The 8,243-nt window shown below is 43.7% G+C and overlaps 1 protein-coding gene across 3 annotated transcripts in view; it reads left to right on the forward strand.

Moving 5' to 3' along the window:
- zfhx4 (zinc finger homeobox 4) overlaps nucleotides 1-663 on the forward strand; it is a 288,475-nt gene extending 287,812 nt beyond the window's left edge. For all 3 annotated transcript variants that reach the window (XM_038809648.1, XM_038809647.1, XM_038809649.1), the window contains exon 10: nucleotides 1-663. This exon is cut by the window's left edge and continues 3,437 nt beyond it. The gene's annotated coding sequence lies outside the window, so the exon portion shown is untranslated.
- Nucleotides 664-8,243: the final 7,580 nt, after the last annotated feature.

An 8,243-nucleotide genomic window follows, 5' to 3' on the forward strand; every position in this document is an offset into this window, starting at 1 on the left:
TCTCACAAAGTTGGCTTTGCCTTTCCATTAATGTGGAGCTATAATGTGAGGTCGGTCTGTCCAGTCAATTAACACTATGTGCAACAGTGTGTTAGCATGGAACAGAATGCGTCTCACACAAAACTAGGACTGGGTTACAATTGGTGGTCTGACAACATAAGCATACAAACTTTACAAACTGCACAGCGGCCAAAAAACTTGTACTGGATGGATCATGTCATGGTTAAAACATAAGGACAGCCTATAAATGGTTGAGGAAGAGGATTGTTATTCTGGATATCAAAGGGATTATCACAGCGCACCCATTGGCTACATAATACATGCCCTCAAAATCTGGGTAACATGGGATATGCACCCTGAGGTTCAATTAACAGTCGCTATGGCTATAACTTCAAATAAACTAAACCAAAAATGTTATTGATGTTTTATATATAGAGAGTTAGTCTCATTAGTTTTTGTTACTGTAATGTTTGAAGTCTCAACTGTACCGTATTACGGTAAATAACATGGTTTTGAAAACATTTTTTATTTTGTCACAGACCTGTTGTCATAGTTGAAATGACGTTTATTGTAGATGGTATCTGAACTTATTCTTCTGGAAATAGTTCATCAAGTATGTTTGTTGCTCATTGTGATACATTAAAAACTGTATCTGCAAATCTTGTCAAGTGTCCTGTGCTCTGCATACAGACATTAGAAGCTAGTTTATGGGAATATACATACAAAATAAGAAAGCTGTTAGAATTCTATAAGTCACATTATTGAGAAATATCCACTTAATTACATCATATTTTGATATCATTCCCTTTAATTATAGGGAAAATTGTTCAAGTTACTGGAAATTTCAAAGTTCAACCAATAAATGCAGATTTCTACATAAAATAGCTTGAGATAGTTGGGGAAACTCCAATTCCTCTGTTTCAGGATAATTTAGCATATGATCTGAATCCCTTGTCAGAGCTTTATAAATCATTTTTACTTACGTACTTTTGCAACATTTAGTTAAAGTACATGCACCATTAAAATATACATCATCCAAAAAGGATTTATCTCCTCTCCTTATATGACTTAAATGACAAGCAGTGTATTTTGATGTAATTATTTTTTTACAGATCAAAGACTTCTGGTATGCCAAAGCTCTCAATACTCTGTGCACCAAAGAATAAATAATTTGGCTTGGTGATTTAATGGGGAAATTTCTGACCTAAAAAGCAGGCGATTTGGGGCCGGGTTAGCATTGATCTGAGAAATCTTTTTGCTGACACAAAACCACCTCCAAAGCAGCTATTTCTGGCTTTAACTGAGGCCGGAAGGTGGGCGAGGCAACTGAGCCACTCCAAGGAGGCGGGTAGATATTTTAAACACGAGGATGCGTTGAGTCATATTGTCATTCAGTTTTTAACTTCAGGTTTCCTGAGTGTCAGAAATTCAGCAGCTTCATCCAGGTGAGGACTTGATCACTTCATGAGGTGAGTGTCTTTGCATCTGTGCCTGAGGACTCCCCACAATCGGGCAACGCTCAAAAACCTTCTCCCGCTGCGAGGTCTCCAATTACACTGCCTCAGTTTCGACCTTTAATTACCCCCCTTCCCCCTCTCATTCGTCCTTAAGCTTCTCCAGGACAAGGCTTCCAATCCCGCCCCCACCACTTCGAACTCCGAGATTCTCCCCCCACGTCTGACAACCCACCTGATCTCTCACACCTTCCTCCCCACATTGACCAGTCGTCCTCCTTCTCTCCCAAGTAGTCTTAACCATCCCTCACAATGGACTCCCAAATCAATACCCTCCCAGCGCATCCCAAACATGGATCTGTCTGCTCCTGCAGTCTTCACTAATTGGTTCCCTGCCCAACTGGAGGGCAAGCTTGTTAATCAGGCAGGGAATCAACCAGTGATGTCATGGACCTGCTATGGAGCTCAAAACTCCACAACATATGTGGAAATCCTATATCAAGGTTCCCCATTAATTCCTGGCTCACCCTCGTCCTGCAGGTTGGGCAAGTAAAAATTCAGCTCCTTGAAATTTCTACCATCACAAATACTAAGGTACCACATTTCTCAATATAATGAGCTTGTTGGTAAATAGCAAGACCTCCCTCCCTGAAAAAAATAACATCATACAAAACAAACCACTGATGAAGACACAAATCATGGGCACAAAAGTGTGGCTCATGCTCTGTCATGGTTACCAAAACTGACAGCTTCTTACAGCTGCCAAAAATTAACAGTTCTATAATCTCTGTGTACTATTCAATCAGGATCATAAACACTGGATACCTGGAAAAAGCAGATTGTTTCTTATCCATTAAATAATTCAGACAGTCAGTATTCCTGAACATTTGACATTTAAATTTAATTGAATAATGAAACCCTCACTAAAGCAGCAGGTAAGTGACAACATGTTGTTTAATCAATTCAAAAACTATAATTGGCAATATTTACAACTAGAAAATGTGTACATTTGTAGACCTGTTGTTTGTTGTACTTGCCTCAAGACTTAAATTCCTAGCAAGTTTTTTTTAAACATCTTGTTTTGTACCTTTTTATTTCAAATTCTGCCATTGTTTCCTTGTAGCATTCTGACTTGGATGAATGATTGAAGGATGAAAGTCACGATCATTAATCTTTCAGTCTGCACTCAATTTTACAGGGCAGTACATTTATGAAGTTGATGATTTCAATTAAACCCATTTTTTTCCTTTCAGTGCTTTAGTATCTACTAAACAACAAATTCTTTGTAAAGTCTCAAGAATGACAACATTTTACAGCAGCAGAAATCTATATTCAGATACCCATGATTTTTTTCGAACTCATTTTTGTGTTTTTATATTGCTGGCCAAACTGGCATTTACTGTCCATTCCTAATTAAGAGGATGTGTATCTGCCATAATGTTTCAGTCTCCCAAATTTTAAGAAATTATATGGAGCCTTTGTGTATTGAACACTTATTATTTCATTGCTGATAGGGCAGCATTTATTGGCCATCCTTAATTGGATTGGATTGGATTGGATTTGTTTATTGTCACGTGTACCGAGGTACAGTGAAAAGTATTTTTCTGCAAGCAGCTCAACAGATGATTCAGTACATGGGAAGAAAAGGGAATTAAACAGAATTCAAGAAAATACACGAGAATACATAATAGGGCAACACAATATATACAATGTACTACATAAGCATTGGCATCGGATGAAGCAGACTTGGGTGTAGTGTTAATGAGGTCAGTCCATAAGAGGGTCATTTAGGAGTCTGGTGACAGTGGGGAAGAAGCTGTTTTTGAGTCTGTTGCCTTGCAACCTGCAAACCATGTGGTGTGGGTAGATCCACAGTGCTGTTGGGGAGCGCGTGCCAGGATTTTGACCCAGCGACAGTGAAGGTACGGTGATATATTTCCAAGTCGGAATGGTAGGTCATCTGGAGGGAAACTTCCAGGTGGTGGTGTTCCTATGTATCTGCTGCCCTTGTCCTATTAGATGGTAGTGGCTGTGGACTTGGAAGGTGCTGGAGAAGGAACCTTGGTGAGTTCTTGCAGTTTATCTTGTAGATGGTACACGCTGCTGCTGGTGTGCGTTAATGATGGAGGTAGTGAATGTTTGTGGATGGAGTGCCAATGAAGTGGGCTGCTTTATCCTGCATAGTGTCAACGTTCTTGAGTGTTATTGGAGCTGCACTCATCCAGGTAAGGGGAGAGCATTCCATCAAACTCCTGACTTGTGCATTGCAGATGGTGGACAGACTTTGGGGAGTGAGCAGGTGAGTCACTCAATGCAGAATTTATATGGCTGGCCCAGTTCAGTTTCTGGTCAATGGTAAACCCCCAGGCTGTTAATGTTGTAGGATTCAGTGATGGTAATGTAATTAAATGTCAAGGGGAGGTGGTTAGATTCTCTCTTGTTGGAGATGATCACTGCCTGGCACTTGTGTGATGTGAATGTCACTTTCCATTCATGAGCCCAAGCTAGAGTGTTGTTCTATTCCTGTGCATTCAGGACTAACCTGGTTTGTTTTCTGAGGAGTTGTGAATGGTGCTCAATGTTGTACAATCATTTTCAAACATCACCACTTCTGGCTTTATGATGGAGTGAAGGTCATTGCCGAAGCAGCTGAAGATGGTTGCACCTCCAACACTACCATGAGGAACTACTGCTGGGTTTTCTATTATTGGAGATGGCCATTGCCTGGCACGTGTGTGGCACAAATATTGCTTGCCACTTATCATCCCAACCCTGAATGTTGCCTAGGCCTTGCTTCTTATGGGCATGGACTGCTTAGTATCTGAGGAGTCACAAATGATCCTGAACATTGTTCGAACATTTCGACTTTTGACGTTCTGATGGAGAGAAGTCATTGATGAAGCAGCTGAAGATGATTGGGCCTCGGGAACTACGCTGAGGAACTGCTACAGTGATGTCCTGGCATTGAGATGATTGACCTCCAACAATTACAACCATCTTTCTTTGTGCCAGGTATGACACCAACCAGTGGCGAGTTTTCCCTGATTCACGTTGACTCCAGTTTTACTTGGTCTCCTTGATGCCATAGTCAGTCAAATGCTGCCTTAATGTCAAGGGCTTCCACCCTCATTTCACCTCGTTCTTGTATCCACCTTTTGGTACAAGGCCAGGAGTTGTGTGTCCTGACAGGACCCAAACTGAGTGTCAGTCAACGGATTATTACTGAGTAAGTGCAGTTTGATAGTACTGTCAACGACGCCTTCCATCATTTTGTAGATTGAGAATAGACTGGTGGGTTGGTAAATGGCTGAGTTGAATATGCCTAGGCGGTTTTCCATATTGCTGGGAAAACACCAGTGTTGTTGCTGTATTCGGACAGCTTTGCTAAGGGCGCAGCGATTTCTGGAGCACGTACCTTTGGTACTATTGCCAAATATTGCTCAGGCCCACAGTCTTTGCAGTAACCAGTACCTTCAGCCATTTTCTGATCTCATGTGGAGCAAATCCAATTGGTTGGAGACTGAGGAGATCTCCAGAGGTGGCTGCGATGGATTATCCACTCGGCATGTATGGCTGCAGATCGTTGCAAATGCTTCAGCCTTGCTTTTTGCACCGATGTATTGGTCTTCTCCATCATTGAGGATTGTGGTATTTGTGGAGCTTCCTCCTCCGGTAGTTGTTTAATTGTCCACTGCCATTCATGACTGAATGTGGCAGGATGGCAGAGCTTATATCTGAACCGTTGGTTGTGAGATCACTTAGCTCTATTTATCCCATGCTGTTTTTGCTGTTTGGCATGCACGTAGTCCTGTGTTGTACCTGCACAGAGACACCCCACTTTTAGGTACGCCTAGTGCTGCTATTGGCATGCTCTTCATTGAACCAATGTTATGGTAATTGTTGAGTGGGGCAAATGCCAGGCCAAAAGGTTATAGATTGTGGTTGTATAGAATTCATGATGGTCCAAATGCCTCATGAATGTCGTTTTGAGTTGTTAGATCTGCTCTAAATGTCAAAATTCATCTCCACAAGGACTGTGCAGTGCCTCCTGCAAATACTGTCATGGGCAGGTGCAACTGTGACAGGTGGATTGGTGAGCACAAAGTCAAGAAGGTTTTTCTCTCTTGTTTCTCAACCATTTGGTGATGGACATTGATGTCTTCCACCTAGATCACATTCTGTGCCTCCTATTACTCCCAAGTGGTATTAATCAGTTGAGGAGGTGTAGTAGGTGATAACCAGCAGGAACTTTCTTTTCCCATGTTTGACCTGATGCCATGGAACTTCATGGTGTTAAGAGATGATATTGAGAACTCCAAGGGCAATTTCCTCTGGACTGTATATCACTGTGCCATCACCACAGGTGAGTCTGCCTTCTCAGCTGGACAGGGCAAAGTCAGGGATGGTGATGGTAGTGTCTGGGCCACAGTCACACTCTCAGAATCATACCTTAGACAATGTCAGCCTGTTGCTTAACTAGTGTGAGACAGCTCTCCCACTGGAGGCACAATGCCCAGATGTGAGTACGGCAGCATTTTCAGGATTTAGGTTTGCTGTTGTCATTTCCCTGTACCTAAGTCGATGGTGCATGGTCTGACTAGTTTTTGACTTTTCTGTACCAATTTGATGCCATCTTAGAGGGCATTTAAGCGCCTCAAATGACATATAGACTAAACCAGGGAAAGACGGAAAGGTTCCTCCCCTCAAGGATATTTGCGAACAAGATGAGTTTTTAAGACAAGTGACGATGGCTCCATAGTCACTAATACCAATATAAGGGGCTGGATTCTCCAATTCTGGGGCTATGTCCCCACGCTGGCATGGGAACGTGCAGGAAAACTGCCACAAAACGACCACTGATTCCCTGTTTTGCTGGGGGCTAGCATGCCGGCAGCGTAGAGCACCCGGCTCTAGCTGTCGATACGCCCTGGAGAAATGCCGGGTCTGTGGCCGCGCATGCGCACGGCGGCGGCCTGCAGAGGCCGCTCGCAGACCCAGCCCGCAAAATAGTCCCCACCCTTTGACCGTCTTACGTGCCCCGGACCACCCCCTTGCAGTGCCCCCAGCCCCGAATAACGTAACCCCCTGCCCGCGGATCGGCCCTCCCCGACTGTGACGGCGCTGGATTGAGTATGCACATGCCACGCTGGGTTCCCGAGGGATGAGACCATGAGAGACCCACGCCAGAGGGAACATGGCCGGGCAGGGGCGGAGCATCGGGGGGGGCGGGTCTCAGGCAATGTCCTGAGGCCGTCGATACATGGCGCAGCGTACTCTCCAAGTGCGTCGCTTTGGAGGAGGCGGAGCATTACGAAAGCGGTGCTGCCCCCGATTCGGTCATAAACTTGGATTGTCTGGCCGTTTGTCGAACACGATTTCGGTGTCGGCGACCGGAGAATCCAGCCCAAGCTTTTTAATTCCAGATTTGTGAGCTGAATTGAAATTCCACCCTCTGCCATGGTTGGATTCAAACCCATGTTCCCAGAACATCAATTAGCCTGGGCCTCTAGATTACTACTGTGGTGATGTTACCACTATGCCAGGCTTCCCACTTCTCTCTCTACCCCTCACCCCCCCCCCCCCCCCCACCCCCATTCCCCACCCCAAAATAAGAATTTGTTTCTCCCTAACAAGTTTGATATTCTACTGATAATGAACGTGCAAATATATTGCTTCACCTTTCAATTTATTCATGTATGATACATATTAGTTGTTCATGAATATTCCGTTTTTGTGGAGAACTAAAATACAAATATGGGCTGAATTTTCCAGCTCTTCCTAATGGCGGGATCTTCTGGTTGCCTGTTCCCTGGAGGCAGGACGGGCGAGCTACACAAAATGCTATAGATATTGGCGTCATGCCAGCAGTAGATTCTGCTACTGACCAATGTGAGCCGCCTCCGTTGTTGGAAAAAACTCGACAGGGGGGACCTGGAAAATCCCATCCATAGTTTAGACAAGTAATCGCGTTTTAAAGTGGAAATCCATTCTGTTAGTGACAAACTAAAAATGTCACGAGCAATCATTAATTTGCAATTGAGTGGATAGTAAAAAGTATAACTTGGCAGTTAGCGTTGTGATTGAAAGTGGAAATCCATTCTGTTAGTGACAAACTAAAAATGTCACGAGCAATCATTAATTTGCAATTGAGTGGATAGTAAAAAGTATAACTTAGCAGTTAGCGTTGTGATCTTAGTGAACAGTCACTTCATGCATTTGAACGTAGACCATAGAACATACAGTGCAGAAGGAGTCCATTCGGCTCATCGAGTCTGCATGGACCCACTTAAGCCCTCACTTCCACCCGATCCCCGTAACCCAATAACCCCTCCTAACCTTTTTTGGACACTAAGGGCAATTTAATATGGCCAATCCACCTAACCTGCACGTCTTTGGACTGTGGGAGGAAACTGGACCACCCAGAGGAAACCCACGCAGACACGGGGAGAACGTGAATACTCCGCACAGACAGTGACCCAGCGGGGAATCGAATCTGGGACCCTGGCGCTGTGAAGCCACAGTGCTATCGTGCTGCCCACGTGTTAATCGACTGTTCACTATTTAAAAAAAGATGTGAATCTTTCTTTAAGTATGTTGATAATAACATGCAGGAGGCAGCAGAATGCGTTGCAAATGCTTTAAATGTCCATGCAGCTCTATAGAATAAATTTCAAATTGTTAAGAAAACATTGTGACACTGTTCGGAAATGTTTAATGCTTTGCAAACAGCTTTTGTAGACTCGAACAGCCAGGCATGAGCATGCTTTGAAAAATTCAGGAATCTTCGAA

Source organism: Scyliorhinus canicula, chromosome 10 (assembly GCF_902713615.1).
Source record: "Scyliorhinus canicula chromosome 10, sScyCan1.1, whole genome shotgun sequence".
NCBI lineage: Eukaryota > Metazoa > Chordata > Chondrichthyes > Carcharhiniformes > Scyliorhinidae > Scyliorhinus > Scyliorhinus canicula.